We start from the raw sequence: 10,594 nt of genomic DNA on the forward strand, positions 1-10,594 counted from the left end.
AATCCCTCAAGGTTGTTGAACATATGTAGTGGGTTTATGTGGCAAGGTTTTGATAGCAGGGAGCCATAGGGGTGGTTTCTGTGAGAAAGATCTAGAAGCTGCCCCATGTTTGGGAAGGGCCCCATTGTTTTCCAGATCTGAGCCAATAAGCGATGTTGTTTGCGCCTCTGTGAGAGCATATTTAAGACAGGGAAAAAAACGCTGTGCCACACAGCAGCCGGGAGAGTCAAGGGAATGAGGAACAGCACCAAGGTCAGAGTAGAAGGAGGGGGAGAGGTGCTCCAGGCGCCGGAGCAGAAGTCCCCTGCGGCCTGTGGTGAGGACCATGGTGAAGCAGGATGTCCCCCTGCAGCCCATGGAGTACCACGGTGGAGCAGGGTTCCACGCTGCAGCCCGTGGAGGAGACCACGGCGGAGCAGGTGGCCCTGCACTGATGGAGGCTGCCACCTGTGGAAGACCCCTGCTGGAGCAGATTCCGGGCCGGACCTGTAGCCCGTGGAGAGGAGCCCACGCAGGAGCAGGTGACCTGGCAGGAGCTGCTGCCCGTAGGGGAGCCAGGTTGGAGCAGTTTTCTCCTGAGGGATGGACCCCGTGGTACGGACCCATATCTGGAACAGTTCTGGAAGAGCTGCTGCCTGTGGGAAGCCCATGCCAGATCAGTTCATCAAGGACTGCATCCCGTGGGTGGGACCCCACAGCACAGGGGACGAGAGTGACCGAGAAGGAGCGGCAGAGAAGAAGTGCTGTAGACTGACCATAACCCCCATTCCCCCGTTCCCCTGCGCCGCTCGGGGGGAGGAGGTGGAATAGAGTGGATGGGGGGAAGGTGCTTTTTTTTTTTTTCCTTTGTTTTCTCACTTCTCTCGCTTGTTAGTTGTAGGCAATAAATCTTACTATCTCCTTATGCTGAGTCTGTTTTGCCCATTACAATAATTATTGCGTGATTTTCTCGTCCTTATCTCAATCCTTGAGCCCTTTTCACATATTTTCTCCCCATTCCTCTTTGAGGAGGGGGAGTGAGAGAGCGGCTGTGGTGGAGCTCGGCTGCCCACTCGAGCGGAACCACGACAACATACAGATACCAAACTTTGACATTCCTAAGCTGCTGGTGAGGGAAGGCTGGGACAGTATTTTGTGGAAATTTCATAACATATTTTCCATGTTGTTATTCTCTTCCCAGATATAGTTCTTGGTCACTGTTGAGGGGTGGATAGTAGAAAGAGTACATCATGTGTCTGACCTGCTGTGGGCTCAGTTCTGTTCTTATGCTCTCATTGTTGCTGACTAGGATAGCAAATTGCAATTTGATTTGCTAAATGCCATCAAAGCCTTAAAAAATGCAGTGTGCTCCACATCATTTGAAGCTCATGGCACTGCAGTGCCTTTCAGATGGGCTTACTGCTTTGCAGGAAAAAGGTAGTGCTTTTGGGTGACTGTGTAGGTCAAAAAGTCCAGTTCTCTGACCAACCTGCCATTTCCCTTACAGAGCAGCCAGCTCATCTGTGAAGCACATCTCCTGCAACACAGCCAGTTGTGAGAGCAGTTGGATGTACTCAGTACAAACAGAGGAAGCAATCAGCTTTGAAAAAAGAGCTCCACAAGCAGCCTGCAGATTGTGTGCTTAAAGTGAGTTAAATGTCTTCTCTTCTAACAGGTTAACTGCTTAATTACACACCCAAGATGTCATTTGCTTTGTGTCATATCTGAGTTATATGCATGCAAATACATACATGTATACACTTTTATGTGCGGATGTCTAAAGGAAAGCAATTTGCATCAACTGTTACTCTAGTATTGTCATGAATTCCCAAACAGAAATCTAAGGAGTGAGAATACAAGTACAAAAACATTTGATTTACAGATATTCCAGTGAGGAGAGAGTATATCAGTGAAACTGCAGCAGTTCAAGCAGATGCTGCTGTGGAAACCCAACATGGTTCATTATTTTCATTAGTAGTTTCTCATATATGTCAAGCATAGGCCATTCCTGATTTCTCAGAGACTGGGACTGTTTAACCTGAAGAAGGGAAGGCTCAGGAGGCATCTTATTAGTGTGTATAAATACTCAGGGTAGTGATAAAGAGGATGGAGCTAGACTCTTGGTGCCCAGTGACAGGACAAGAAGCAGTCCAAAAAAATTCATTTAAATGTCAGAACAGTTTTACTGGGGGTAGTCAAACACTGGATCAGGTTGCCCAGAGAGGTTGTGGAGATGTTCAAAACCCAGCCAGCCATGGCCCCGAGCAGCCTGCTCCAGCTGACCCAGCTTTGAGCAGGGACCTTGGACTAGGCAATCTCCAGAGGTGCCTTCCCACCTCAGCTGTCCCATGATTCTCAATGGCTTTGTTCCAGGCATCTGAATTTTGGCATTTGTACATTCTGATGTGTCTGTATAAGTTTTAGGTTTCATCCTGACTCAGCCTTTCCGACAGAAGCAACAAAGGGGAAAGGCTATCTGCTTAACACCTAGGAATTCAGAGGTGGAAATCAGCATCTGCTTAATTGCTGCAGTGTCTTTTTGGATCATTCTATCTTCACTTCTGCCTGCTATGTCTAGTCTTGAATCAGGCCTGTAGATACTGTAAAACAAGTACTATTTGATTAGTACTCATTTATAATGTACTGTCCTTATTATTACAAAGAAGAATATTATATAAAATATATTCAAGAGAACTGCTGATGTGTTGTCCTACCACAGAACGGAACATCTTTTGGTGTTCCCACAGCCCGTAGATTAACAGTGGCTGATTTATTTTGTGTCTATGGAAAGAAGAAAGTTTTAAAAAGATGAGTTACAGCATCTCATGCTTAAATACCTACAAACTGTACAAATAAGATGCCTGACTTCAGTATATGTGTGACTTGGAAAGAGAAAAGAAAGATTAAACATAGTATTACCAGAACAAATAAAACTCCAACCTTGATAGGTATTAGCACGTAAATTAATAATATGAGTTTTTCAGACCAGAAATCTTTCTTGTATGAGAAAGAACAAGGGTTACTGGTTTGGAACCTCATAAAGTTTCTGCTGTCATTAAAATCTGCTGTGCAAAGGACTTCTAAGTGTCTCAAAATTGTTGAAAACAGCAATTCTTAGTTCTGTTGCAAGATACAGATTCACAGTACTCATCACTAAATCTGCTGGTGTTCCATGTTCTAGCAGGGCAGCGTTGTCAATAACATTCAGATTTTAACAATCTTGAATAGATTTCAACAAATAAATTCTTGTGATGTCTGCTATTATACTTGCTAAGTTTCAATATAAGAATTTCCCATTATGTATCAGGGCAAAATTGCAACCATTCACAGTTTTTCAGTAAAAATCAGGAAAGCTTGCCAGCCTTGACAGTCTCCTGCTGAAAATGCAGAGGGAGTGAGCACTCTCCTGGGATAGTCAGTGGTCTGAGCACGTTCCTGCCTTTGATGTGGGATCAGGCAAAGGAGCAGCAGCCTGCGTCTCACTTCCCAGATGAGTACCACAACCTTCAGGCTCTTTGCATTCCTGTGTCTGGCACTGAGCAGATCTAGCTTTGACTCAAGGAAAGTTTTGTCAAAAAAGGTTTAGTTGCTGCACATGCATGCATCTATACATATACACACACACACACTTCTTAAAACAAACGATCATTCTCTGTATGAAGTTTCTGGACAACTCTAATTATGTGAAGGTGACTAATAGGACCAACTCGCCCACCACTGGAAAGTGGCAGCCACTTACTCATGCATATCCAAGTGAACAAATTAGGGCAGGAACTAAAGAGAACTCTGAACGACATGTAAAATGGCAGGATTTGAGATTTTGCTGGAGTGTTCTCTTTAAACACTTCATAATTACAAAAATGCCATGGTATCTACTGATCAAATATCATCAGAGCATCAGTTTCATGTTGAAAGAACTGAAAATAGCATTTCAGCAAAACATGAAACTATTTTCTAGCAACTAGACAGAAACTAGCACCACTTCATTTTTCAGCCAATTTATAAGTTTTATTTCAGAACAGATGCAAGACAATGTATTTTTGAATAAGTGACTTTTTTCACTTTTTAAAATGAAGTGTGGGTTGAGGTAGCATGGGAAGCCTTTGGGTATGCACAACATATAGCTGGGTGCATTTCAGATGCTTATTTCTATATTCATATATTTTATTGTATATATTTAGTAAATTTAAATTCTAATTCTACTTTCCCACACCACCTGCTTCACATAAAACAAACTATTTCCAGCTTCTGCTCTTCCAGCTCTTATTCAGGGACAGTTTTCTACAACACTGAAACATTTTGCAAAACTTTACCCTACACAGATGCTACTATTGTATGATGAGTAATATTTTGTGATTTATTCACAAGCCATATGAGCAAGCTTGTAGTCTGACTAGTTAGCTGTAAGTGTCGATTCATACTGGCCTCCCAGAAAATTAAATTCATAAAATAAAAAAAAAAAAAAAAAAGTGAAATGGCAGTTGGAAATATCCAGTTGGATCCAATTGGAAGTTTCAGAAGTTCTGTTCATCCTAATAATTAATTGAATTTGGAATCACATAATGGCAACTATCTAATAGCATGAAAAGAAAAAAGGTTGACCAATTATTGAAAAAGAATTTTGCCCTCATTACCCTCATTACACTCTAATATGTCCTAATTAATTCAAAATGCATTTGGATTTATTGTAAGCTAGGAAAGGAGGATCAACACAATAGCTTTTGCTACATTTGACCTCATCCCCATTTTGTGGTATTATTATTTGTTCTTTGAAGATTTCTCACTCAGATACATAATTTCCATTCTTTTGCAAAAACTAGACTTATGAGAATAACTGGTTCTGAATTCACTGTCCAATCTGAAAAGAATGTGATTTTTTGACAAACTAGGAAGCTGAGAAAAAGATAGTTTTATGTCTGACAAACATTTTTCTTGCTAGAAGTTCAACATGGTTAAAGTAAATTTTAAAGTGAAGCATCATTTCAAAGAAGTCAAAGTATTTCATTTTGAAATACAAACATACCTCCTTTTTCCCTAGATTTTTTTCTATACACACGAATTTACCAAGTCAACATAGACAAAATGTCTTATGTGAGCTGCTTATCAGTGGAAAAGGGTATTCAGTTGAAATACTTCATCTGTCTGGAGCAGACGTGGGTGCTGAGTGTTTCTGTTCTGCATGTTGGAAAATAACACCAACAACATCTATGTTGCCACACCTAAACTGGCGTTTTATGGGGGAGAACCATTTAAAAAGGCACTGCATTTAGAGATGGCATTTATGTGCTGTGCACACAGGCTGACTTCCTCTCACTTCCTCCAGACTCTTCCTCTTGAAGCCTGGCTTTCATTCAGGTGCCATGGAGGTTGTTACCCTCCTGTGCATGTCATCCACCCACTGAACAAGACACAGCCTGCATCTCCTTGTTTGTCCTCCCAACTATTTCATTGCACAAGACACTAGGAATCCGGTCCTATGGAGCATGCACCATTGAAAAATGAAAGAGGAGAAAGGAAATAGATGTCCACATTTAACATCATGACTGTCCTAGTTCCTGGAACCACAGAGCAAATGTTTAAGGTGCATTTCAGACTGAGGCCTCTGAAACCTGAGAGTGAAGTGACTTTGTCCATATCCATCAAAGAACGACTAGTAGCTTGTGCTCAGGGATAGCCAAGAAATTGCTGTATTTAGTAAAACTGGTATGGAAACCTGGACTTTCTTAATCATAGAATACAAAGTAAAAAGATGAGAAACAATAATGGAAGTTAATCTGAAAGTTACAATATAAATGATGACGTTAATGTGAAGAATCTTTACACAGGATATGCATCTGTGGTTCACATATGGGAGGGGGTAACATGAGTTTGGAAACTACTGGTGTAATTACATTATATTATTGCGCAGAGACAAGTAGAGAAAAAGAACTTAAAAGATGGTTTATCTCAGTGAGAGATACTATAAAGAGCAGGCTAAGCGAAGAGTCATAAAATAAAATACGATATAATGAATTAGCTTGGTATTATAAGAGAAAGGAAAATATTATTAATTTGTGAAGCAGACAGTCATCTTTGCTACCGAATTAAAAGTGAGAGAGCTCTTATAAATGCTACCCACACGATGTAACACCTCACCAAAGCTCAACTATGAAACCAACTTATTCTGCTGATTACTGCTGTTCTAGCCATCTTTCCTGCATGTAAAACATTAAGTCAGCCAGTTATGAAGCTATTGAATGTTTCCAGAGTGTCACTTACCAGAAGGATTTAATAACTTACAGAGAAATGAACTGTTTTGCTTTCTGATCTTGATTAAGTGCTGCTAGCATACCACAATTTATAACAGTTTCAAATGTGGGTTATTTTTAGTTCTTGTTCCCCCCCCCCAATTATTTCTACAATTTTTGACCAGTTGATTGCATCTAAGTTTTTAATCTGTATGACACAAATAAGTTAGAGCAGGTTTTGTGTTTCCGTAGTACTGCCTGGCACAGTTTCTAGCATAGGCAAAGAGACAGCCTATTTTTAGTCACCTATTTGTTCTATTTGTTTGGGTTCAAATTAAGTAAAAAGATGACAATAGCAGGAACTAGAGACTTCGTCTAGCAGGTAAGAATACAGACTGAAAACATATGAGAAAAAGAAGTCTTATCAGAGCTCCTACAGAGCTTCAAACAGCTCAGCTTTCCCCAAACAGCTGTACATGAAGAGCAGTGTGGCTCTGCAGTGTGACTGAAGGCCAACAGAGACCAAGGAGAATTTTCACAGAAAAGGAGTTTGAAATATTTCTTATAGTTCATGATGACGCAAGTGCCCAGCGCAAAGTACTATGGAAGTCACTACATGCCAATCCCCTCAAACTTTGGAAAGAGACTTTGCAAAAGTAAGCACTTCCGCGGGCCCCTTTCATTGCTAGTTCAAGGAAGCTGCAAATCCCCAAGGAGAAGCTCTAAAAGCAAGCCTAAGAGCTGCCTAACAAGTAGTAAGTTAACAGTAACCCATTCCATGAAGAGCAGCATTCATTTACTTCCTGTGCATACTGAGTTGTAGAAGTCTTTGGAGACTGGCCACTCAATTCGTACCTTGAAAGAAGCCTGGAGTATTTGCTAGGTGTAGCTATTTTTATTTATATAAAAAGAGCAATCCTATGTATTACATGCAAACAGGAATCCTTTCTTTCAAGAGCTCTCAGCCCAAACATTAATGTCCAGTTCTAACAGAAAACCCACATCCTGGGCACTGATCCTGGCCGGGAAGAACAAGACATCCTGCTGCTTGCTCCAGCTTTCAACACAAGCTGCTGCATCACAGGGCAGAGCCTGAATGCTGATAAACTCCACCCACGGCACAACACGGTCCAACCAGATGTTACCCGGTAATTCAAGCTCTCCCCGTTGTATCACATAACCTCTAACAGGAGTTGTTCTTCTCAAAGTCCCACCTACTGGAATCATGTAATTAATTATGTGAGAAATTTTGTTTTCCTTAAAAACAAGTGCTTGCCTACTGTTGAAAACAAAACAAAACAAAACAAAACAAGAAACCAAACCAAAAACCTAACAAACTAATCCAGAAGGCATCCAATAAGGAAAGAAAAAAATTTTTATTTTATTTTTTTTAATAAAAGTCATGACTGTCTGGTTGCTTGATATATGGTTTCAGATTTCTGCCATGCTTTTCCATCACTGTGGCAGGACAGCTCTGTGCAATTGCAGCTCCCCAGTTGCTGTCTGTGATACCAAAGATGACTCTAATGGCTGCTCTTTGTGTAAAGAGTTTGTAATGAAAATAAAGAACCATCAGTATGCTACTTTTCATTTTGAACAGTCAATTACTTCATAATTAGTAAGATACGCTTTCTTATTATCAATTTCATTGCAAATAAAGAAGTACTACATAGCATGTTTGCAAGAAAACTGTATGCCAATAAATATTATAACAGAATTCATCCATATTCTTTAGTCCTAATTTGGACTGCAATCACATATATTTGTTTTCAATTTGTAATATACTTACATTGAAAAATGTCTGTCTTACCGCTTGTGCTGCAAGAAGTTTGCCTGTAGATGCTCCTGTGAGTTAAAGTAACTTAAAATGTTCAGAACCTCATTTGTATCATGTGGATGTTTGAACAGAACAGACGTGGTGTTGTGTAGAAATGTCCCACCCCAGAGCAGAGAATGAAGCAGATCAAACTGAGCAGATTAAAGAACTACTTTTTCAAAACAACAGCCAGAAGAGAATGAAGGAGAAAAACTGTCAGTGAAGAAACTGAGAACTTTTTGTTCAACTGTAACTTCATAACCACTAAAAAACGTTCATTAAGAATTAAAACCGTGTATGTGGTTAAGGCAACTGACTTTGGAAATTGAAAGAAAAATCCATTTTAGAAGTTAAAAGAAAAAGGAAAGAAAAGTAGAAAAGTGACATTTTGAATAGTTAATAATCTGTTTCATTGAAATATCTGCCAGGTCACATCAAAAGGAATTATTAATGATTCCAAATGGAGTTTTCTCCCCTATCTGAACGCTTCCTTGCTGTATCCCTCTAGCAAACAACAGGAATTTCTAAACTAATTTCAGGGGCCATTTTTACAACTCTCCTGCCCCGACTTACTAAGATCTTGTATCAGTAGCTGTTAATTTGTTCAAACATGCCACAGTTCCTCAACATTCTTCTTTGATACGCGATGTAAGAGTGCCTTAAATAAGACTGTTCTTTTATCAGTCACAGAAAACATTCACACAAAATGATAACAAAGTCTCTTAAGTGCTAAATATCTGGATGTAGAAGTAGAGGAATAATCATGCACAAGTGCTCAGGAATTTGCAGTATCAACTGTACGGTGCCCTGTATTTGTGATTCTTTTCTCTTTCTCTGCAGCTCAGAAGTTTTCTGAATTTCACCTCTTCCCCACACCTTTCGTCCCCAACCATAAGCCTGCACTCAAAATGACATTGCACTCCCAGGGAATGTAGAGGCTCCACAGTGAGAGAAACTAGCTTAAAGTACCGTTTATGTGTTCAAGCAAGCATGAAGTTTACAAATGTCAAAAGTAAATTGGTTTTAGTAATGCATAAAACCATCTGCTATACAGCAGCCTTCTTTGGTTTGGATTTCATGACATAACTCTTGGCTACATCATCCGATTCCTATTTATGCCTCTCCTTTTAGAGGCACAGCTCTTTAGTCATGGTTCAGACTGTTCCCATCACAGGGAGGACTGAAACTTTTTTTTTATTCCTCAGAGCTCTCTCCCCAGCAATAGCTTTTCTTTAGCAAAAGGAAGAAGCCAGACTTACAGCCTCACCTTTAGAGACTGTTGCCTCCAAATCTCACCTCAGTTCCTTACACAAATTCTGATGCTCTTTGGAGCTGCAAAGCTTAAAGTCAGAAGACAGGAATTGTATTAAACAAGCTAGGAGTTACCTGGACAATGGAGGTGTTTGTTACTGAAAAACTAGAAATAAGTCCCAAGCGCTTCTTGAGCAAAGTTCAGAAGTTAGGAAGAATAGAAACAGGTCTGCGGTTGAATAGCTTGGGGGCCCTTGATTATATTTGTTCTAATTTAGTAAGGAAAAAATTGATGTGGAAAACAGCATGAATTGATTTTCCCTATAGATTTCAAGGCCTGACTGAGTAGCAAGTTCAGATGTGCATAGTTGTTTCCTTTTTCACAGGAAGATCTCTAATGCTAAAGTGATGGTCCACTCTGCCAAATCATAGAATAGCCAGATGAGAGACTTTGTTGCATGTTTTTCTGCATCAGACAGGAATCTGGTAGTTGACAATGATAAGGAGAAAAATTGTTCATATAAAAAAGCAGATGAAAATGAAAGTAGAATATCGGTGTGTGTGTGCATATGCCATTGCCTTTGATGCAGACAAGTATACACGTGAATGCCCAGGCAGATGCAGCCAGAAACTCACTATTTCTGTTTCTCAAACAGGCTGACGTATCTCCTATCTGGGTAAAGGGGACATCAAAAGAGACCCTTCCTAAACCTCAACAAGCAGTGCGGTCTCATTGTTTGGCTGCCCAGGTAAGATACTCAGTTATGTTTTTGAACTCCCTGTTTTAATGAGCCCTAAATTCTTCTGAGACCAATTCCTTTGGCTTCTACATTTCACATTCTTCCCCGAGTCAGCATTTCCTCCTTTTTACATTTTTTGGGATGTAGAGTAATACTTTTTATTGGTATTGCTGTAGTCTGAGAGAAAAGCATATCTGACTTGCATATGTCAATTTTTTTGAATGCTGATTGTGACAAGATACTCTCCGAGTATCAGGAGAAAGCACAGAGCTCAAGGTCCTGAAGGGCGGCACAGGGCATGAACAGAATGGAAATTCCCTGAGGTTTGTGCTCTGCACTCTTCAGAGCTGCTGTATGGACCATATGGGGACAGGCATAAATAACATCTCTGTGGGCACTTGGGCTCCACTCATTTCTGTAGTGCCAGATATAAATTACGAGAGTATTATTGTCAATAGAATCTGAACTGAAATCCCACTTTGGTCTTCATTGCTACATCTGCTGTTTTGAGTGCACCTTGTACTCTGCCAGAAAATTCAAAAGAGGAACTTGGCTTTGAACAAAAATGGTAACGCATACTT

The 10,594-nt window shown here is 40.2% G+C and overlaps 1 protein-coding gene across 1 annotated transcript in view; it reads left to right on the plus strand.

The window, feature by feature from the left end:
• Positions 1-10,594, plus strand: part of RAPH1 (Ras association (RalGDS/AF-6) and pleckstrin homology domains 1) — a 336,299-nt gene that overhangs the window by 135,509 nt on the left and 190,196 nt on the right. The window contains exons 3-4 of the mRNA XM_084524568.1: positions 1,487-1,626; positions 9,930-10,022. The gene's annotated coding sequence lies outside the window, so the exon portion shown is untranslated. The remainder of the gene's footprint in view (positions 1-1,486; positions 1,627-9,929; positions 10,023-10,594) is intronic.

The sequence above is a fragment of the Aythya ferina genome (genome assembly GCF_964211825.1).
Source record: "Aythya ferina genome assembly, chromosome: 6".
Lineage (NCBI taxonomy): Eukaryota > Metazoa > Chordata > Aves > Anseriformes > Anatidae > Aythya > Aythya ferina.